This window comes from Xiphophorus maculatus, chromosome 12, assembly GCF_002775205.1.
Source record: "Xiphophorus maculatus strain JP 163 A chromosome 12, X_maculatus-5.0-male, whole genome shotgun sequence".
NCBI classification, from domain to species: Eukaryota; Metazoa; Chordata; class Actinopteri; order Cyprinodontiformes; family Poeciliidae; genus Xiphophorus; species Xiphophorus maculatus.
In genome coordinates, this window is record NC_036454.1 from 973110 (window position 1) to 986469 (window position 13360).

The 13360-nt window shown below is 37.4% G+C and overlaps 1 protein-coding gene across 1 annotated transcript in view; it reads right to left on the reverse strand.

Moving 5' to 3' along the window:
* npr3 (natriuretic peptide receptor 3) overlaps positions 1 to 13360 on the reverse strand; it is a 62572-nt gene that overhangs the window by 35013 nt on the left and 14199 nt on the right. The window lies entirely within an intron of this gene.

Sequence of the window (13360 nt, forward strand, 5' to 3'; positions counted from 1 at the left end):
AAAATATAATCACGGAGCTAGCAAAAAAGAAAACAGAGCATTGTGTTGCAAAGAATGAGTATTATTAACTGTATGTGTATGAGAGTTTGTGAGCAAAAATGGTAATATGAATGACATCAGTATGTAGAGCAATAAAAACAAACAAACCAACAAAAACAAAAATATTAATACTAGCAATAATAACACAACAATGAATTATGAAAGACAGGTAAATATAGACATATGACGGATGGAATTGATAAATTAATTCTACTGAGTGAAATTTGTTATATTGCATATAGGAATTACATGAAATGAGAAGGGAGAAATGATGCCGAAAAAGAGCAAAGCAGGGCGGACACAATGACCGTAATACATAAATCACTTTATTTAAAGTATATATCAGAATCATATAAGGTCTATTTTATTTTCCATTGAAATGTGTCCAATGTATAAATTTTTCTAATGTGTCACACTGATGGCGATCCTTATTTTCCAGTTCATAGGAATTTTTTTCTTAGCAATGGCTAAAGCTATAAGTAGTTGTTTAGTATTTGGAACATCATTAATAAGGTTTGTGGTGTCTCCCAATAAACAAAGAGAAGCTGATAATGGGATGAGACAGACAAACCTACTGGAGAGGAATGTAGTTACTATTATCCAAATTTGTTGAACAGGTTTGCAAACAATAAAGCATGAAAGTATGTATCAGAGATATTTTGTGAAGAATTTCTGCACAATTCAGACTGTGCCAAACCCATTTTATGCATTCTTTGAGTTGTATAGTGGATTCTGTGAAGTACTTTATATCGAATGAGCTGAAGATTAGCGTTTTTGTCATATATGAGATATTATTGCAAATTTTAATCCAGGATTCACAGTCTGGGTTTATATTCAGATCTATTTGCCATTTTAAAGTAGGTATGGATATTGATGAATCAATCCTATTTAAAATTCTGTAGATCAATTGAGTTTTCTTTCTAGATGCAATTTTAAATAGTTCCATAATTTGTGTATTCTGTAATGAGTTGTTCCAGGTCATATTTACTTTGCATTAGATATTTTAATCGAAGATATTCTAAAAAATGAGTAGCATCAAGTTTATATTGTTTAGTTAATTCTGAAAATGACAGGAATTTCCATCCATCCATTTTCTGTTCACCCTTTGTCCCTAATGGGGTCAGGACCTATCTCCAGCTACGAGAGGTGGGGTCACCCTGGACAGGTCGCCAGTCTGTCGCAGGTCAACACAGAGACATACAGGACAAACAACCATGCACACACATACTCACACCTAGGGAGAATTTTAGAGAGACCAATTAACCTGACAGTCATGTTTTTGGACTGTGGGAGGAAGCCGGAGAACCCACGCATACACAGGGAGAACATGCAAACTCCATGCAGAAAGACCCCGGCCGGGAATCGAACCCAGGACCTTCTTGCTGCAAGGCAACAGTGCTACCAACTGCGCCACTGTGCAGCCCTGACAGGAATTTATTATATTTAAAAATATGTTCAAAGTGTGTCATCTCTTTAGAGACCTACAAGCTAAAACAAAAAAAAGGAGTTTTTTAAAAATCTATTGTAAGATCTGGATTGTTCCAAAGTGGTGTGTATTTCGAGGTGGTAATATTTGAGTTGATAATATCATTGAATTTCTACCAAACAAAGAGTGGCTTTAATAGTTGGTGATTTAAAGCAACCATGTTTCTTAATCGCTTGACTAATGAATGGTAAATCCGATAGTTGCATTTTCCCACAAAATGATTGTTCTAATTCATTTAAATCATCGTGTTGCTGGTTTTGGTTCCACTTAATTTTGTAGTGTAGCTGATTGGCTAAATAATAGTAATGAAAATTTGGTGCATATAACTCTCCATATTGTTTTGAATTTTGTAAAGTTGATAACTTTATTCTTGGTGGCTTGTTTTTCCAATAAAATTCTTTAGTTGGTTGAATGGGTAACATACACTGTGTTCCAAATTATGCAAATTGGATTTAAGTGTCATAAAGATACATTTTTTTGTTGTGCTATTAAATTTATAGACAGTATTGTGTGTCAAGGCTCTTTGAATCACTATAATTAATTTCAGAGAGCTGGTTGATTAGTTTGTCTGGTGAGCTCAATTAAAGGAAATCTACTTAAGAAGGAAGCAGGCCACAGGTTTCAAGCAATATGAGAAAGAGAAAGGATCTCTCTGATGCTGAAAATCATCAGATAGTGTAGTGCCGTATGACAAGGAAAACATTAGATATTTAACGAAAACTGAAGCGTTATCGAACTGTGAAGAGATTTGAATCTCCATCTGATTCAGAACAAAGATGGGATTGTACAGATAAAGGCATAATGAGGAAGGTTTCTGTTAGACAAATTCATTGGATTAAGAGAGCAGCTGTTAAAATGTCCTTACAAAGCAGCAAACAGTTATTTGAAGCTGCTGGTGCCTCTGGAACCTCAAGGTGGAGGATCCTCCAGAGGCTTGTGGTGCATGAACCTACTATTGGGCCACCACTAACCAGAGCTCACAAGCAGAAACGGTCCCAGTGGGCCCAGCCCTACATGAAGATTAATTTTTAAACAGACTTGTTCACTGATGACTGCTGTGCAACCCCGGATGGTCCAGATGGACGCAGTAGTGGATTAATGGTGGATGGGCACCACGTCCCAACAAGGCTGTGACATCAGCAAGGAGGTGGTGGAATAATTTTTTGGGCCGGAATCATGGGGAGAGAGAGAGAGAGCTGGTCGGCCCCTTCAAAGTCCCCGATGGTGTGAAAATGACTTCAGCAAAGTATATGGACTTTCTGACTGATCACTTTCTTTCATGGTTCAAAAAGAATAGCCTACCTTCCGTAGCAAAATCATCGTCATGCATGACAATGCACTATCTCATGCTGCAAGGAATATCACTGTGTCATTGGCTGCTGTGGGCATAAAAGGGGAGAAACTCATAGTGTGGTCACCATCTTCCTCTGACCTCAACCCTATTGAGAACTTTTGGAGTTTCCTCAAGCAGAAGAGCTGAGGGTGGAATGCAGTTCATATCAAAATAGCAGCTCTGGGAAGGTATTCTGACATCCTGCAAAGATATTCAAGCAGAAACTTTCCACAAACTCACAAGTTCAATGGATGTAAGAATTGTGCAGGTGATATCAAAGAAGGGGTCCTATGTTAACATGTAACTCGGTCTGTTAAGATGTTTTTGATTGAAATAGCTTTTGATTTTAGTCAGTGTTGTATAGTAACGAAGTAAAAATACTTCACTACTGTACTTAAGTATATTTTGGAGTACTTCATACTTTCCTGGAGTATGAAAATGTTTGATGACTTTCACTTTTACTTCACTATATTTCCGAACTTAATTGCGTACTTTTACTCCGATACATTTTCAATGTGTGGTTTAGTTACTCGTTACAAAAAAGCGAGAAAGAGAAACGCAAGTGTTTTGACCCCACCTACTGATTAGCAAGTAGCAAGCAGGCTACCGAACAAAGTCCGTAGCCTGCTTGCCTGGGCTTGTTCATCACCTCCAATAGGATACACCTGTTTCGCTTCTCCCATTGTTGGGGAAATCAGAACACCTTACACCGGGCGGGTGGGGGGACGAACAGAGAAGAGTGCTGCCTGCACTGACGTGGCTCAGGGATTACGTGACACGCAGCGCCGTGCCCTATAATGCACTGTAAGCTATGTAATGTGTTTTGAGGCAATTGACCAAAATCCCGGACAATTTTTAAATTCCCCCCGGACATCTTTTTAGGTCTGAAAAGTAGGACATGTCCGGGAAAAAGAGGACGTCTGGTCACCCTAGTTCAATGGGGGACAGAAGCCATAGCGATAGCAATTTAGACTAAATTTAACGAATATAGGAAAGGCATGCAAGTTCAAAACCACAAACCATTAACATGTGCTACTCTTTAAAACTGGAACAATTTATTAGCAGGTTTCATTTTGCCTGCACTTGGTTGGGTACATTATTTTAAGTGTATTTGACAAGTTTACCAAAATATAAGAAATGTCATTCAAACTTGCCTTGTTTTACTTTTTACTTGTACTTTTCATTACATTACTTGAGTACATCCATTTTTACAGTAATTTCCATACTTAAGTACAAGAAGTTTCAGATACTTTAAGACTTTTACTCAAGTAACATTTCAGTCAGTGACTTCGACTTTTACCAAAGTCGTATTTTGGAGAGGTACTTGTACTTTTACTTGACTCTGAGATTTCAGTACTTTATACAACACTGATTTTAGTACATGTGACCATGTATTGCTGCACATTCAAAGAATGACCGTTTGCAGTTCTTTATAATCCATAAAATGTTTAGAAAATCTGCTGTGCATAATAATTTGGAACGGTGCATTTTGAGTTTTTGATTAAAAAAAAAACAACAAAAAACACTGTTCTTATGGGGAGCTTTGTTCAGTAAAATTTCATTTATACTGTAATAGTTCCTGACTTGAAAATTATACTGATCATCATTTGCATTGACCATTTAAGAAAATCTGAGAAAATATCACTAGCATAATAATTTGGAACACAGTGTAGAAAATAGATAATTAATTTGAGGAAGTATTTTCATTTTAGTAGTCACTATTCAACCAGCAAGTGAAAGGGGTAAATTTATCCATTGTTTCAAGTTGTTTTGTATTGATTCTTGAAGTGTTATGAAATTAAGATTAAACAAATCTGACAATTTAGGAGATAATTTAATCCCAAGGTATGTAATATAAGTTGTGCATAAAGCAATACGTATAGTTTGGATCATCTCATCCCATTTTAAATTATTTAAAGCACAGGTGTCTCAAACTCCAGTCCTCAAGGGTTGCTGTCCTGCAGTATTTAGATGTGCCACAGGTACAAAACACTGGAATGAAATGTCTTAATTACCTCCTCCTTGTGTAGTTCTCCAGAGCCTTGCTAATGACCTAATTATTCTGTTCAGGTGTGGTGCAGCACAGGCACATCTGAAAGTTGCAGGACAGCGGCCCTCAAGGACTGGAGTTTGCCCCCCCTAATTTAAAGGAAGAACTTCAGATTTATTCAAATTTATTGAGTAATTGGATATTTTTGAGAATTGATTAATCAATCTGATTGTTTCAGTCATTGAAGAATATGGATTCTACAGTAGTAAGGATATCGTCAGCATATAAACAAATTTTATGTTCTGTTGCGTTAATTGGAATACCTTTAATATGAGAAGTTTGACGAATTGCTGCTGCAAGGAAATGAAAATGGAAAAAAAGGATGGAGAAAGTGGACAACTCTGTCTTGTGCCTCTTTGTAAAATGAAATTCTTTGAAATTATATTGTTGGTGGTAACAGTCGCTGCTGGTGATGTATAGAATAACTTAGTCCAGTGAATAAAAGAATCTCCAAATCTAATCCTTCTTAATAATGGAAACAAAAATGACTAATTCACTTTATCAAATGCTTTTTCAGCATTCAAAGTTACAATGGCTGAGTCTTGTTTATTTGTTAAAGCATTTAAGTTCAACAATCTCTGCATATTATATGAGTGTCTATTTTTAATGAAACCAGTTTGATCTGGATGAATGAAGGATGAGATGCCTTAGTGATAATTTTCTTATCTGTATTTATTAGTGAGAGTGTTTAAAAAAAAGAGTTAAGTTCTTCTTGGGAAGGATTTTTTCTTCAGAACACAGTTTGGTATAAAAATCTTGAAAAACATAATTTATTTCTTCTATTGACTGGGTCTCTGCTGAATCTTTAATAACAGAAATATACATATATATATATTTTTTTGTTCTTTTTCAGTTGATTGGCCAAATATTTACCAGATTTATTACTACAGTGAAAGTTGTCTTGTTTAAGTTTCTGGAATAAAAAATTAGCTGTCTTGTTTATGAGCTTATTTAGTTCATATCTTAGCTGACATATTTTCTCTTCAGTTTGTTCTGTTGAAATGATTATTTCCTCTAAAGTCTTAATTTCTGTCTAGCTGAGTTTGTTTTTCACTTTCCTCCCTTTTCTTATGGACTCCATATGCTATGATTCTGCCTCTTAACACAACTTTATTGCAGTATTTGGTGACTCATTTATCTTGAGGAAGGACGCCCTTTTCTTTTTTATATATTTATCAAACTCTTGGTCTTCCAATAGTAATAGATTAAGGCGCCATCTACTGAAAAACTTGGGAGATTGTTTTTCTACATTCCAAGAGACAGATATGGGCGCATGATCACTGATCACAATCAAGTGTATAGTAGTTTTTGTTAGACTTAGACTTAGACTAGACTTAGACTTGTACTTTATTGATCCCTTGGGAAGACTCCCTCAGGAAATTGAAGTTATGTTATGTTATGTTTCCCATTAGGGAATTGCTTATTAGAAACGTATCAATCCGTGAATAGGAATGATGGACAGAAGAGAAAAAAGTAAATTCTTTGGAGACTGGATGTAATGATATCCAACTATCACCAAGGCCAAATTCACTCATATATTGTTTAATTGTTTCTGATGATTTCAGGGTTGATCTATAATTAGATATTGTTTTCTTATCAAGGGATGGGTTTAATAGTGTATTAAAGTGTCCTTATTATTTGGGATAAGGAGTCTTATCCCAAATAAGATTCCTTATTTGGGAGTCTTATTTGGACTCCCAAATAAGGGATAATTACATTATCCCTTACTTGGAAATGTGTTGTTCTTAGGCCAGAATTATAAGATGTTTTACTTCCTCTGGCATTGCACTTCTATGAAGCCGGCCTCCAACTCTTAAAATTTTATCTTTCAAAACAGGATCCAACACATAGATAGAGCTCGTATGACTCACTTTAGAGTTGTGGGACAGAGCTTCAATCTCATTCTGGAATCTTTGCTGCTGCTGACAGTACAAAATGATGTACAAAATGACTTGCAGCTAAAATTGCAACAAAAGGTGGCCCTACAAAGTATTAACGCAAGGCGGGCGGATAATATTGCACGCCCCACTTTGCAGTTTTTATTTGTTCAAGAAGTTTAAAATATCCAATAAATTTTGTCCCACCTCACAATTGTGTACCACTTGTTGTTGATTCTTCACAAAATAATAACAAATTTTAGATCTTTATGTTTGAAGTCTGAAAATCGGCAAAAGGTTGAAAAGTTCAAGGGGGCCGAATATTTTTGCATGGAACTGTATATATACAGTACAGACCAAAAGTTTGGACACAACTGTGCGTCCAAACTTTTGGTCTGTACTGTATATATATTGTTACGACTGGCGTATATAGGTTACTTGTGCAAACATAGATAGATAGATAGATAGATAGATAGATAGATAGATAGATAGATAGATAGATAGATAGATAGATAGATAGATAGATAGATAGATAGATAGATAGATAGATAGATAGATAGATAGATAGCATTTATTGTCATTGAAAAGAATTCAACGAAATTTCCATTGCAGCTCCCGTGCAAAAGGTCAAATATATACAGTATAAATAAGCAAACACACAATAATAATAATAACAATATATACAACTAAATTAACTAAAGTGTTTAGTTAACAGAAAAATTAACATGAGTGTGCAGGTGCCTGGCTGGCTCACAGAAGACTGTGGAGACATCCGATTGGTGGCCTGCCAGAGGTGACGAATATAAAAGACACTGTTGCAGACTTCCTGCCATGCATCCTCAGCTCATCTCAACCAGCCGCAATGTTTGTCATTTCCTTATAAAAGTTTTTTGAGTTTGAAGGAGTGAGCTGTCGTTTATGCTTGCTTAGTTGTTTCATGTTTTTTTTCTTAATTAAGGAGGTAAGTTTTTGGTATTTGGTTGATTTAATTTCAAATATCTAAGTTTTGGTTAATATTCAGATGGTTTTCTTTTGTTTTTGACACATAGGTCACTTTGAGGCCATGTACTCCATTTATCACTACTTTTAAAATAAATAATTGCTGACATTTTATTGTACATAAGTAATATTTCTCTTGATTTGTGCATAATATTTAATCCAACTTGGATTACTCAGTGAGTTTTTTTTTTTACTCAGTGCATGGGTGGGGCATGTCCAGTGGGTGATCAGACAAAATTAGCAACAATCCTTGGACTGGGGACACAAAAAGACCAACCCTAAATGTCAAATTTTGTCACAAATGCCTCAAACATAGCAAGTTGTGCGGGAGCGTGCCATTGGCATGTTGTATGCAGGGATGTTCACCAGAGCAGTAGCTGACGGCTCAATGTCCGTTATCGGACCATAGGCCATTTAAGAGTTTGTTACCAACAGACTGGAAACAAACTCTTAAACAATATATTAAATACATTAAGAGTTTGGTTCCAACAGACTGGCACTTCTGCAAATTGAGCTCTTCATCGTTGGGCACGTGTGATCACTCCAGCACAACATCGCCACATTTGGCTCCTCCATCGGTAGGATCAGCTAAGACCAGCGACACACACAGCTGATAAGACTATTGGTCTGCACAATAGACGCATCACACCTCAGACTGTCCGTAACCGCCTACGAGAAGCCAACTTGGTCAAAATCTAATTCCTCAACTTGATCCTTATCATGATCAAAGGACTGTCAATCAATGGCAATATTAAGATCAGTAATTACTGAAAATATATTTTGAGTTTCTCTATATATTGCGTGACCCAAATGTTCATAAAACTCTTATATTTGACATGGGACGTTTTATATTTTTGCTCTCTGTGTATACATATGTACAAAATACTTACATATATATGTAAGTGACATAAGTGTGATGTAAGTAATTTAAATATTATTGAATATAATATTGAATATAAATAAATAACCAGCATGCACATGGAAATATGTTAAGTGTATAAATAACCTTTAAATGAGTTCAGAGGATATTTGATTTAAGTTACTCAGAGCTGCAGTATGTAACTTTTATTAAAAATATTTATTTACGTATTTGTTGAAACTGTTACCATGTTACAGTATGAGAGTATGGTATTAGACAGATCTATGGAAAAATCAAGCTCCTCTGCTTCTCCCAGTGCTGACTAGAAGTAAATCAATCATGACCAAGAAGTGGGTCTTAGCGCATTCAGTCACTAGCTTATGTGGAGCTGCTGATCACCCTTCCCCCTGAACCCTTGCTCTCTGCTACACTGCAGCTAACATAGCCTATGGGAATTATCAGTCTAGTTAGCAAATCTTCTCTGAAATCGCTCACAACTTCCTCTGCTTCAATGCCATATTTGTTTACGTTTTATGGGGAAATTTTATTTCCATGAGTCGAGAGCACATATTTTCAGTCTAAAAGCAGGACTTTCTGTCTTTCTTCTCAAAACTTGTAATGCTTGTACTCAAAACATCTACTTTCTTTCAAATATTCACTGTGCCTTGTGAAACCTTCCTCCTTGCGCTTAAATCTTCTCTCTGCTCAGATCACGGGAGGAAATCCCATTTCATTATTGGGGGAGAGGGGGCACAATAAACAAGAAAATGTCTTATGAGCAATTTTGGAGGGAGTTGGCAAAGTTACAGCAAAATGTAACGTAAAATGTGGTTTAAAAAGTTTTTAATGTGTTCAAGCTGCAAGACCAAAAATGACTAGTAAGTGGCAATGCACATCAAATGTATATTTCTCAGTAAACAAACTGTTGAGATCCATAGAAGTCAAAATAAAATTCAGATGTTGTTTAGATACGAGTTTGGTTCAGTGTCACTGATCTAACCTATGGCACACCTTCACAGAAAAATTAAGGCTCTAAATAAGTTTTTATGAGTAACTCCACATGATAAAATTCCTCATAAATATTGATTTGTTGTAGTGGCTCTCAATACAAGTTATGTAAATGTGTTATTTAAATCATCATTATTATTAAACCGTTTTTAGCTTTTCCATGTCCTTGATGACTGAGATCCTATAAATAGCAGAACGTTTTCTGGGGGAAACCCTAAGTCTGGTGGTCAGGGCACCTAGGAGGTCCACTGGGGTTTTGTTTTAAAAGATGTTAAGTTGACAGGAAACATAAAATATTAGTGGGTAACTACAGTACAGACCAAAAGTTTGGACACACCTTTTAATTCAATGAGTTTCCTTTATTTTCATGACTATTGACATTGTAGATTCACACTGAAGGCATCAAAACTATGAATAACACATGTGGAAATATGCACTAAACAAAAAAGTGTAAAACAACTGAAAATACCCCTTAGATTCTAGTTTCTTCAAAGTAGCAACCTTTTGCTGTGATTACTACTTTGCACACACTCTGCATTTTCTTGATGAGCTTCAAGAGGTAGTCACCTGAAATGGTTTTCACTTCATAGGTGTGCCCTGTTAGGTTAATAAGTGGGATTTATTGCCTTATAAATAGTCATGAAAATAAAGAAAACCCATTGAATTAGAAAGGTGTGTCCAAACTTTTGGTCTGTACTGTATGTTACTGGAAGACAGTGCCGACAATACTAAAATCCACAACTACAGAATCTTAAAAACAACAAATCAAACAAATGCAATTAAAATAAATATGAATTATTTACACTTCTGTTAAATCCAAATTAAGTCATCAGTTAGTGGATCTAAAAACATGATGTAAAGCAGATCACATTTACAATCCTCCCAAGGCATAAATGAACTAAGAGAATATTTATGCTGCTAAATTTTATTTAATGGTTTCAGCATAGATAAATTAAAAGATTATAAATTGTTTAACATCTAAACTTTTAGATTTTAAGTAGCTGGCAAGTTTACTTTGTAAAAGATTTTTAGCTGTTCATTTATGCATCTTAGTAAACTACAATTACATTTGACTGCTCGGTCAATTAAGCTAGGCCCCTTCTCTCAGATTTCACTAAATCCATGGTGAAATACTGTTAGTGGCGCTGATGCAAGAGGGCCCCTCATCCTAAATCAAATTCTGCCCAAGGTCTCATTCAACATTGGACATTGGTATGATGAGCTAGACCCGCTGCACAGCTCAGCTCTTTTAGAACCTAAACTCGTGTTTTTGTGACTATTTTTTGTTTTTTCTGTGTGTCAATTTAGTTCCTGTGTTATCTTGTCTGTCCTTGATTGCTCCTAGCTGTGTCTGTGTTTTCCCATCAGATCCTTGTCTTTGCTGTCTTAAGTTTTGTTGTTTCACTACCAGTGCTACCAGTGTTTGAGTTCTTGTTACTTTGGACTTTATACTTGCTCAAAATATTCATTAAATCATCTACGTTGCCGCCTGACCTCTCTGCTTTTGGGTCCGAACCTCAACAACCACAAATCATGACATTAGGATGTGACAAAGGGGACCCAGCAGATCGGCTACACCACCTCCACAACATCTCCTCTGCCTCTTCAGTGATCAGGCTCAACACTTTAACAGCTTCCCCCATTGGCAAGTCTATCAACAACACTTTCCTGGACTCTCTCACTGAATCAGATGACATTCAGCTCTCCCATCAATACAAAAATGATCCTATCATGTTGGAAATAGTATTTGAATTTACGATTCATTTATTCAAAAGAAACAGTCAACATATTCCATCATTTGCCACTCACCACGAGCAGTTATCCGTTTCAAAATTCCCCATTTCAACCGTCAAACTCACGATCCTCAGTTAGCCTCAAGCTTCAAGAAATTTCAGACTCAAATCCATCCCAAATCTTCAGCCTGGGCACAGAACACCTCATCCACTGCTGCCATCAAGACTCAAGTTTCAATTAACTCACCTGCTCTGGTTTCATATCCTGCTCCCTCATCACCTCAAGCCGCTGCAGTCTGCTGGATGAAGTTTAAAACCTCGACAGAGTCAACATCTCCAAGAAGCAATTGTTTCTCAATAGCTGAGGACCCAGACCCTCTGGCTAAAGCAAATAGCGTAGGACAAAGGGGCTGCTTTTGACCAGGTTAACATGACTTGATCTATTCAAGTGATCAACTTGAATTCAATTGAATGGGGGACAACAAGTATGCCCACTCCTGCCCAGCGCCTTTCACCAATGGCAACCCCATAGTGGAAGAGTGTAGGACACTCTTCCACTATGGAAGAGTGTCCTACACTCTTCCATAGTGTAGGACACTCTTCCACTATGTGAGAAGAGATTGATTCCAGAACTTGAGTCATGCAACAAGATGAGACTAACTATTTCTAGCCGGAACCTCTCAACTTCACACATCAGTTCAGGCTCCTTCCTCATCAGAGCGGCGACATTCCACGTCCCAAGAGCCAAATTCTGCAACCTAGGATCGGATCACCAGGTCCCTGCCCTCGGCCACCACCCATCCCACACTGCACCGACCCCTTTGGCCTCTCCCACAAATGAGCCCATGGGAGGGGCCTCTTCGGGCCTCTTTAGGCTGAGCCCGGCCGGGCTCCATAGGTAAAAGTCCGGCCACTATTTGCTCACCAGCGAGCCCCACCTCCAGGGCTCCAGAGTGGGGCCCCAGTGATCCACTTCCGGGCGAGGGAACACTGAGTCCAATGATCTTGCTCGTCATAAGAGGTCTTCATGCTGCGCTTTGTCTGGTGATGAACCAAGGGAGACAGGAGTATAAAAGCTGAGGTAAGCTACAGACTGACACTTGTTGTTTGCTGTTTGCAACACAAATAGGTGGAGGGAATTTCAAAGAGTGAGTGTGACTTCACAGGTGTTTGTATTGATTTCTTTGCTTTGGAGCCTACCATCCAGGGCCTGGCCGTACCTGCCATTGAGCCTAGTTGAACTTATTTTGTGAATTTTCATTTTGTTCATACATATTTTATTACTATTATGATAATTAATTATCATTATTGTCTTGAAACCATGTCTCTGGCATATTGCAAAACCGGACCTGTGTCCTTTACTGTTATTTCCTGTGTGGTAATCCCAGGTGGCGTTGTTGGCAACCAATAAATAAAATTAATTGTATAGTCAAATCACTGAATGCCACATATGGCGTTGTTGGCAGGATCTTTGCAATTTCAAGCAGAGACTGTTTCAAGTATTTTTTTCCCTGTCTAAGAATTTGTTTTTAAATTGTTTTTATTGTTTCTTTTCAGGCAAAGCAGCAGCTGGTTAATTAGTGGAATTTTAACATTTTTTCCTCTGTTTGGGAGTCTGGTATAATTGTAGTGCCGCTTCACATGCCAGGGTTTAGTTATGGAGGCAGAAATGTAGGACCTGAAAAGCTTAACTGTTCAGTTGAGAAGCTGAAAATGAGAAGCTGCGCCAGGAACAGGCGGCAGCCAGACCTGGACCTAGTGCGGCACAACCTACAACTTGGTCATCTTCTGATGCAAGTCCTTCTGCCTTGGAGAGGTTCGTTTATGTGCCACGTGATAGAAAATGTCCCATGTTTAGAGGTCACTGCTGCGTGATCAATTTGTTGAGCACATGATTGATGGGGCTCTTTGTCATGAGTTAAAGCAGTTTGTGCGCAGGAAGCCAACAGCTACCTTGCTTGAGGTCAGGGCAGCGG